This window comes from Bacillus rossius, chromosome 17 (assembly GCF_032445375.1).
Source record: "Bacillus rossius redtenbacheri isolate Brsri chromosome 17, Brsri_v3, whole genome shotgun sequence".
In the NCBI taxonomy this organism is placed as follows: domain Eukaryota; kingdom Metazoa; phylum Arthropoda; class Insecta; order Phasmatodea; family Bacillidae; genus Bacillus; species Bacillus rossius.
In genome coordinates, this window is record NC_086344.1 from 30733340 (window position 1) to 30744275 (window position 10936).

The window sequence follows — 10936 nt, forward strand, 5'->3', positions numbered from 1 at the left end:
CTCAGTAGCTGTATTTTTAACATTGTTCTTTCAGTGTGTATATGTGACTTAGTGTTAAACCAAATATTAAGCTCACATGTGGCAAAGTGGCCTGAGAAGCACATTGCGCCCGAACTCATCACAATTTGTGAAGTGTGTACTTTTCAATTCTATATAGTAAATTGATTATTTTGTACATTTTATAATATATTACACTGAAATTTAGTGTTTGTTATGTTTATTACATGCATGTTTTTGACCTGTGTTTGTCAGACACATTGCGCCCACATATGATATACATTTTGTTTTAAATTTTGTTGCAACAAACAATGTGGCTAGAAACACCAAAATATGGCCAATGCTCATTTTGTTTTTTATACTGAGCATAGCTGGCATCAATCCCCAAGTTATTTACCTTGGTAATGGCCTTGCTGCAATGAGAAGAATTTTTCTGAAACAACTGTGACATGAGTTGGTGATTGGCGAACTTCGTCGAAGGAGTTTAAAAACGATTGGCATGCCCTTGGATTTACAGCAGAGGCTAAAAAGATATTGACCATTTCCAGATGATAAACCTGATCCATCACCTTCAACATCATCATCATCAAAACGACAACGATGTTCTGCATGCACCGCAGAAACTGGAATTAGAAGACTGTCAAAGTACGAATGCAGAAAATGTAAGCGGGCACTTTGTCTGTCTCATGCAAATTATGTATGTGATACTTGTTTTTCAGCACTCAGTGCGTAACTATCATTGCCTTTAGATGATGAGTGGTTCATGATTGACTTTTTTTCTAACTCGCTTACTTTACAGAATGATTTTGTCAGGTAATATGTGTTGTAAAGCTTTTCTGCTCTATAAAAACCAAATTTGGTAAAAAAAAAAAAGTGATACATATCTCTATTCATTGCAATATGTCTTATGTAATGCACTTGTGTTTTATGTTGAATACAATGATTATGAAAACATTGAAAGTGAAGAAAGACAACTTTAGAACTAAAATGTGTGAAATTTGGGTGCCATCATTAGTGACAGATAAACAGCCAAAAACTGCCTCAAATATTAAGTGATTAATTGTTTCTGCCATGTATCTCTTATGTTGCCCTGTAGTGTTTTTTAGTGAGAGAAAAAACAGCAAAAACATAAAACATGAAAAAGAGAGTCTTTAGGAATTGAAATATGTGGATTGTGGTGGTTATCTTTGCCGCTAAATTAGAAGCTAAAATATGTACTAAGTTAAGTGATCCATTGTTTTCTAGTGTTACATAAATGTATTATGTCTTCTAGTAGTGCTTCGTAATAAAAGAAAACGTTAAAAAAATTAATATATGAAGACAACATTATATACATTTATTTAGGAACTGAATCCTGTGAATTATAAGGAGTCATATTTGCGGATGAGTACAAAACCAAAACCTTTTTGAAAAATGTACTATAATTTTTTTTGTGTAATATGTCTTTTTTATATCTTCTAACAGTGTTTTCTGGGCAAAGAAAGTAGTTTAGAAATAGTAAAATAAAATAAAATAAATGTTTATCAATTTATGATTGTTGTTTAAATTTGTTATTCTGGCCAATTTATTTTACATCCAAGACTTAGCAAATACGCGTATACGCATTCTAAAGATGTACAGAAACAGTTTTGTAAAATAAAAACTTTTTTTCACAGCAACTTATTATTATTTTTAATGTGTGCCTACTGGGCACATTGCGACCAAACTCGTGACCCTCGACATTGCGCCTGACGGAGGGTTAACGTGACAATGTCATAACGAAACATTGATGAAATGATTATTAATTCAAATACGTTTATTACTTTAACGAAGAGATTATTTTAACATGTTTGCTATTTAACTTCTTTCCATCTGTGTTATTCTGTTAAGGATAGGACGATTATAGGAAAAGTAGGAAACGAATGGGAGTGATTCAAGTTGAATGTGCCTCGAAAAAGTCAAATCGATGGTTGTTCCAATCGAGTGGAAGAGAGATAGATGCGGCGCAAGCGTACAATGAGCGTAACGGGACACTTTTTCGTGCGTGCAGCAGGCGTTAATCGATTTATTAGACGTTGTCACGTCAAAAAGTTTAATTAATGAAAATTTGATTTTAAATTATTTTATTTCACTGAGACTACTTCGCGACATTTTACAGTAGGTATCTCAAGAAAGCGAATCAGGCTGGTGATGCTTCACGCGTGCTGCGAGTCATTTCGTCGCGACTGTACCGGGCCGTTTCGGCCACAGTAGTCGCAGCTCGGACACCTGCATGGCTCCAGTTGATTCCTGGAAGTCACGTGGTTCACTCATGACGCCCCACCTGGGTCACACATGGGCCGGAGTCGCCAAGCCCCCAACTGGACGGTGTTACGTAAAAATGGTTCAACCCGCAAACATTTTCAACTGAGTAAATTTTAGCTCAAAGTTGAACACACAATACAACAAAGGCTAAGTGTATCCTGCTATGTACTAAGAAGACTGACAGACATAGTTAGTATTGATACATTCAAAATTGTCTACTACGCTCAATTCCACTCTATAATGACATATAATAAAGATATCTGGGGAAACTCAGTGGGAATTGAAACAATTCTAAAATTACAAAAAAAGAGCTATTCGTATAATGACACATGACAATTGTCAGCTCACTGTGAACAATAATTCAGAAAACTTAAAATCTTAACAGTCATAAACGAGTATATACTAAGAATACTCTTATTCATACATAAGGAGAAACGCTATTTTCAAAAAAAAATCTAGAAATTGATTTATACAACACAAGAAACTCCAATAAATTGAGGATAACAGGTCATAATACCAGTCAGTATGAAAAGGGCACAAATTACATAGGCATAAAAATTTACAACTTATTGCCACAAAATGTCACAAGTTTAACCGATTTACCTATATCCAAAAGAACAATCAAACAAGTACTGTTAAAACATCCTTCCTACTCTCTCATAGAATTATTTGACCTAATAACAGATAAGAAAACTAAACTCTGGTAAATTTTATTTAAATACATCACAAAACGAGGAGAAAAATATTGAGTTTTGTAAACTAACTCTTCGCTATGAGCATCAGTTTATACAATTTCTTATGTACCCATGTTTTTTTTAAATCTCTCTTTCCTACTTTTGAAATGTAAAAGTACTCTGTAATATTTAGTTTTTTTGATTGTACAGTTTGTTTGTATATATGTATATATTTGTATTAATTGACTTGTTCTATATCCCGGAGTCCTTACCTCCATATGGGATCTACAGAACAAAAAATGAATGAATAAATAAATAAATAAAACCGGTATTGTAACAGTGCGTTGAATGTTTGGTCGCAAGATGGCATAGTAGCAAGGAATGTCGGTTTAAAAAAATTTAACTCAATTAAAAGTGTAATTTTACCTACACAATTATTTCAATAACTCTTTTTTTTCTTTTTGTTGGTTAATTCATTTGTGCATAACACCATCCAACTATTCTTGCTGGGGTCACAATTGCACAAATATCCCCCCCCCCAAATCATTCATTTTATTTATTTATTTATTTATTTATTTATTTATTTATTTATCGTCTTTATGGGTGGCGAAGTTACACTTGACCACTTTTCTGCAATTAAATCAAATAGTGTAATATTAAAAATTAAGCATGATATAAGCAGATGTTGACTAAATTTTAAGAGAACAAATTAAAATTTTAATTTAATGTTCAAATATCAACTATTACAAAAGATTCAAACATAACTAATTCAAAGTAACTAAAAATTAAGCATAGACATACGTAAAAATGAAAGTGATTAAACATACAGCAAATAGTATTAAAAAAAATAGGTGCTACTACATTAAAACCAGTCACTCGCACATTCACACACAGATTCAAGCAGTAGGGTAGCGGCGAAGTGGTCATGGTAAGCAGTTGTTACAAAGATTATCGACTTCATTGGTGGCGAAGTTAAGGCGATACGCCTTTTCTTACACATTAACATTTGATGTTAAAAATTAAATAATAAATCACGCAAAGTAATAACTGATAAAATAAAACTTGAAAGTTAAAATATACAAAGATGAAACATAAACAGAAAACCAATTCAAATGTAACTTGAAATTGGCGTACACACCTGATGAAATGAAACTACTTCAGAATCGTTCACACAGCCAGGAACAGGGGCCTGTCACTAGATAGGGCCTACTATGAGCTTATCGTACACTACGGATTCCTTCTATGCCTTCATCAGAATTTCATTCATATTCAGAGCTGAGTTATTAATAATCTGACTTGTGAAAATACTGTTATTTTACTTTCTTAATGTAATTATTTCGACTCGTACAACATATTACACCGTCAGGTTGGTGTCCCTTTTTTTTTTTTTTTTTAATTTTTCAATCGCGATCGTTAAAACATCGTTGTGTTTTGGATATGCTTGTCTATTATAATAATAAATAGTATGCATAACTATCAAATAATGTGTAGCGCCTAAATGTAAAGGAATCCGGAGACCTCGATAAACGTTTATTTTTAAATACTATTTTTTATGTTAATTTTGGTGTGACATTATGTTATTGAACGTATCAGTTGGTTCTTGAAAGCACAAGTTAATGGTTCATTCCTATTGCCTATTTGTAGTGTTTTTAACTACCCATTCAAATTAAGTCAATTTGTGTGTATTGCATTAAGTGGGCACTTAAGCCTATGTAAATTTATATTGCTATGTTATGAGCCAAAGATGGTTATGTATTCTGAAACAACTAGGTTATCCTAACATTGTTCTATATCACCAACGAAAACTACCTTCCATCTCTAATAAAAAGTTATAAATATCATTATTTTTTTTATACTGTGGCTATCAAGACCATACTTTATATAAACACCTAAATGTACTAAAGATACCTAGATCCTGAACCCGAAGAATTCTGATGATAACCTAGATCCTGATATTCGGGACAAAAACTAAAAATTTCTTTGGTTTCATGGCTGTGTGTTTGGTAGCGTGAGAATCATTAGTGACCGATTTCAGAGAAGAAAAAAAAAGGAATAATGTTCAGCCAGGGAAGCGAGTTCCAGGGTGACAAAAGAGGTGGTCTCAAGGGCAAAGTGTTGGCGACGGGCTATTTTCCAGGAACTTCTCCCACATTCTCGTCGCCCCCCCCCCCCCCCCCCACCCTTTCCAACACTGAACAATTTACCCTCCCCAGCCCGGCAAAATGTCTCTTCGCTTGCTGTTGACAGTTCGTGGAAGCGCTTGTGTGACAAGACCGGACACACACGCACACAATGAAGCACGCCACGACACGACGCTACATTTTTGCCTACCACGTACACATAGATCAGACTTCTTCCAGATTTTTATATTTAAGATTAATATTGGAGTCTTGCCAAAATATTTAAGCGATAGGCTAGAAAAAAAAATTCAAATGTACATTCTTATGGCCACACGTAATTGCAATAAGTTCCATTTGCAATATAGGAGGATTGCTTCAGCTCAACAGTCAATCTGTTCTAAAGGTCTCCAGGAATACAACAATTTGCCAGTTTACGTTAGAGAATGTCCACATTTAAAAATGTTCAGGAAACACTTACGAAACTTTTTGTTATGCAAAAGACAGCAATGAATTGAATACCAACTTATAAGTCGGATGGTGTATATATGTATACCAAGGTGATTTCGTATGTAAAAGATATAATGTTGTCAGTATTGGATGTATGAAACCTATGTATTATATTTATGCGATTATGTTAGCCTCTGTGCTATTAACAACAACAATAAACATTCAAACATTAAATTTCCCGTAAGCATCCTGCTTGATATTAATGCATGGAACATTTGCATCCCGCATGTCAGAGCCTAGGATTTTCCCTGTGTCTATGCAGGTTTTACCTGGGCTCAAATTATCTAGTTTAAGTCTAGTATAGTCAGTGAAGGGAGTTAGTCACGGCGCCAATCGCAGTCATGGCTGGCCAATCCCCTCCTAGCACATGATGCATGCGACCCTCTCCCTGCATGGCTAACACACTGCATGATTAGAGCGTATGGGCTTCGGACTGAGACACACTTAATCTCCCTCCCTAACCCGGAACCCTCCTCAACACACTTAGTTTTTAGTTAGGTTAGGAAAAAAAATAGAAATCAGACGCGGCGCGACGACTCGACTAAAAAATTATGGTGATTCATATAATTGATGATAGATATTTGATTAGAGTTTATTTATTTGAAAACTTGTTCATAATTATATTTAAACTTTATAGCTAAACTCCAGTTTTTAAAATTAATTACAAGTCATCTACACGTGAACTGTTTCGTCGACTGTTTATAAAGTGAAGTGAAAAGTTAATGTGGTTTTTTTGTGCTTATTACAACAATTTCGGCAATAAAGGTTCATTATTCTTGCATTTTAAAAATCTGATTACTAGTATAATTTCAAGTATTTACTCTTTTATTATTAAAATAAAAATGATTCAATTTTATTCATAAAAGTATGCAATCATTTCATCAATGTTTTGTTATAACGTTGTCACGTTAAACTATCGGCCGTAAACCGACTTTACAGACAACAAATTTTTTTCTTTCTAACACTACGATATTCAAGAAAATATTTAGAACTCTGATAGTTTAAACCTCCAATCCTCCCTACCCATAACTTCTAGTTACGTCCCTGGGCGTCAGTAAGGCCCGTCATACAACTACACGGAAACGGATCACGTAAAAGGACACAAATTTCACGGAAGAGTTTCTACAATAGCACGCATTCTTAGACGGACCAGTACGGATTAGCTCGGTAATGCTGAGCTCTTCCGTTTATGTTTCCCAGTGCGACCATTAGAAGCTTAGTGCTTGGCCGCGGTGGTAACCATGTTTTTTTTTTTTATGTTCTAAATACTTTAAAAATGGTTTCAATTAGCTACAAGAATATCTAGTGTTCTATTATTACTTTGTCGTTTTTTTTATTTACGTAAATTCTGCCCGTGCTATAATCTCGAGGCATTGTATATAGCCTATTTTTAATTAAATTAAAATTTTAGTAACCTTGAAAAATATCATAATGGTTGCCATTTGTTACGTTTCCGTGTACCGTGGAAGCAGCAGAGACGCGATAGTGAAAAGTGTTAGGGAGATACGTCTCCCTTTCCGTGACGTCGTAGAACTGTCCATAAGGGGAAGATATGGTGTCGCGACGGCTGTCAAACAAACGGACAAGCGCGGCTCCAGAAGACCAATTTTATTGATTAGTGTATATTTATGTTTACTTAAATATTTAATTTCACATGTTAAACTTTTATCTCATCAAAAGTTGCATGGAGCTACTAAGGTTCTGTATTTTAAACCTGTAATTTGTAGATAATATTCCAACGCCAATATCTGACCACTTTAATTTTTTTGCAACTACGACCGTTCTTTGTGCGATAGCCCCTCCCCGAAAAGTCATCCTGAAGCCGCCATTGCAAATGAACGAAAGAACGAAATTTGGCGAGGTCGCTGTCCCTTTGCTAGGTCAGTTGTTAAAGGCACTTCGCGCGCTACGCGACTTCAAAGGGACCGCGCCCTGTAGGAATCCCAGAGCCTTCCTGGCCGGTAGACAGCGGCGAACCGCGGAAAAACACCCCAGTCCGATGGTCACTCTGTTTTGCGAGGCGAAGAGGAGGGGGGGGGGGGGGGGGGAGAAAATAATGGCGACTTCCCGGAACGCACCTACCTGCCCCTCCCCCAACCACCTTCTCATCACCTCTTTCCAAAAACACATTTCGAACACATTGTCAACACCCCCGGATACATCCGGCTTATCGGCGCTTGAAAGGACTGCCAGAAGAATTCCACTGACGGACTGCAGTAAAAATCTTGGTTCACAATAAAAAAAAAATTAAATTGTCAGAGAATAACATCCGAATGACTTTGCACACAACTACACTGTTAGAAATCACAGTTCATTTACGGACTTCTTAGCGAAGAATAATTGAACTTGGGAAAACGAAATAGTTCTTCGTAATTTAAAATAACTGAACCTTCGTAGAAAACTACGGTGCACTCCAGTTTTTTTGGATGTTTTGTTAATTCGTGTTCAAAATAAGTATACCCAGTGTCCGTAAACTTACGTAGATCCGAGGATAATTCGTAACCAGGGTTTTTCGTAAATTGATGGTGAAATTTTTTAACAGTGTTGAGATGTGAGTGGTGAACATTTTCGAAAAAAATTATGGTAAAATATAATCACGTAGTTTTTTTCTCTCCCAATATGTACCAACATAAATGTACATATGCATCTAAAGACAGGGTGATATACTTGGTTACATATAAATAAAATTTTAAAAAAAAATTATTAATAAATACTCAGTATTCAATAATAATAGAAAACGCGTAAAAATTAATTATTATTTTAGTAAAATAATCGAGATAAATTTTAATAAGTAATGAAAATAAATAAATATGATGAATATTTATCACTGTTTTAATGTTTAATTATGGATTAAATAATAACGTAATAATTTATTATTAATAATGCAAATAAATTATTCTCACGGGAACATAACCTGACTTTTATAGATAGGTACACTTGAGAAAGTTTATAAACCCATATTCTACCACTAATATTCACAAAAAAAAAACTTTTATTTATGTGGATCGGGAAGCCTTCATTTCACAGACGAGAGAGCCACACCCGAAGTTAATGCTCGCTTTTTTTTTTCCGTTCTATCTCATTGTATAAACTGGTGTGGCATTAAATTTTGCGGTCGATTAGGATTGGTTAGCTACATTATACATACTTTAAAACATCGTGGACGGTTGATTTGGTTAGGATAGCTACATTAAAGATACGGAAAAGAAAGCATGAACTTCGGGTTTTGGCTCTCTCGTCTGTGAAAAGAATGCTTCCCTAAGGGCCTAGTGGACCACGCGGAAGCCGACGACCCACGTAACAACGGCTGGTGTGCAAGCCAACATGGCGCCCTCCCGGGTTGAGTCCAGCAGTTTCACCCAATAAGAACCACCAGGCTCGCCCCGTGTCCCAAACACGAGACCAAAGCTGATGGCAATTTAAAAGCACACATAATTTTTTACTTTTATTTCATGATGTAAAAATTTCGTTACATGGTGTGAGCACTTCGGTAAAACTTCACTCTCATCATTATTTTACAACGCGCCCGAAGAAGTTTAACTTCAAAAGATAGGACAAGAATGAACGCATTGCCAACTCAAGCCGTGCCAAGCCTTCATTCAAGGCTTTGTTCAAGACCGGGTTTATAAACCACGCAGGAAACGCAAGAGTGCAAGGAGCGCAACAAGCAAACAACGAAAAAAAATTAACAGCAGCGTATAAATAGCAAAAGTCGCAAGACGGCAACCCTATAGCTCAAAATCGTAAAACAGTAGAAAACAAATTGCTACAACTGGTTTCTTTTCATAATTCATATTTATCACGAAACTAAAATAAACTGTCAATAATTTGTTTTAAAGTTACATTTTCTTTCCCTCTGCAATAGTTTAACACGTGTAAACATGGTGTACATAATAAAACCAACATGCACTTAACGACTGTGTCTTTAAAAGGTTTTCTGAACATTTCTCTAACTAAATTACAGAGCTAATGGACGACTTGAGATACCCGCCCTCTGACGTCACTGTGTCACGTGACACACCAGGAGAGTGGGGAACTGTGGGAAACAAAGGAATCAGTCGCTGCCCAATGCTGCTTATGGCTGCAACGAAGCATTACAATTTTTTTTTTTCCGTTCAAGCTTTTAAATAACGGTACAGTTTTTATTTCATCCTTCATTGTAAGCGTTCACGTTTTACGCCTTAAACAGCATTTTACACCTTAAAAAAAGAAAGTTTTAAATAACGATTTAAATAACGAAAATTTAAGTTTGCGGGGACGAACGCTCAAAGTACAATATGTCAGCGCACATGCGTGTGTGCTCTATACAATTCGTCACTGCAGATTGCAGAAAAAGTAAATTGCTTACGTTACAATCTCAAAGAAGAATTCAATTCTCAGTACTTTTACATTAACAACACCGAGGAAACTAAATCACCCCACGCAAAAAAAAAAAAAAAATCTTTACTACAGATCAAATGTAAGTAGGTCTAGAACATGAAAAAAAAAGTTATCGTGTCCGAGAACTATTTATTAAACCAATACAGTTTTTCATATTTTTACGAGATATTAACTTTTGGATTAATGAACATTAAATATAAGATGAAAATCGTGGTTTATACGGACAACATAAAGGACCTGCCACATTCACACAGTCGCATCTGTGCTTATCTAATTAGATATAACACAACTCGGTTATAAACAGAACCAGTGTAGCAAAAGTTTGCAAAGTGCATAAGCCATATAAAAACACAGCTAAATCGTGAAGATTGTACACGTTGATACCTGTAGTGCGGCCTAGAATTGTAAATATGGAAGGTAGCGGCTTTTCCGTAAAACTAGAGATGTGGGAAAATGGTATTTCTGGGTTCAATGTTACAACGATTATAATTATTATATTCTCGGTTTAATGTTTAACCTCACCATTTACCTGGACTTAATTGCCCTCCACACTTCTAGTATTTCAGAATCCACTAGGAATTTCGACACCCGTTTTTTTTTAATGAAAGAAAAGTTTTTCAAATGTTTTTCTTTTGCATTTTTTTTACATGGAAAGGCCGTGACTTTTGAATTACCATCAAATTCACAATGGACAAGGGGTAAAAAAAAAAAATCTAAATTTTGTAATAACATGCGCTTCTCAGTAAAAAAAATTATAGCAACTAAGAATGTTGAGTTATCAAAGCTAACTTCATACGGGTTTTCTGAAATATTTAATGGCGATTTATTTTGCAGTTAATTATTTTGTTTTGTAATCAGCCACCAATTTCCATATAGGTACATAATAACACAAACACTGCACAATTTTCACACAAAACGTAAATCAAAACTATGTGCCCTACTTTAACGCATTTCTCCAAGAACAGAATTAAATCA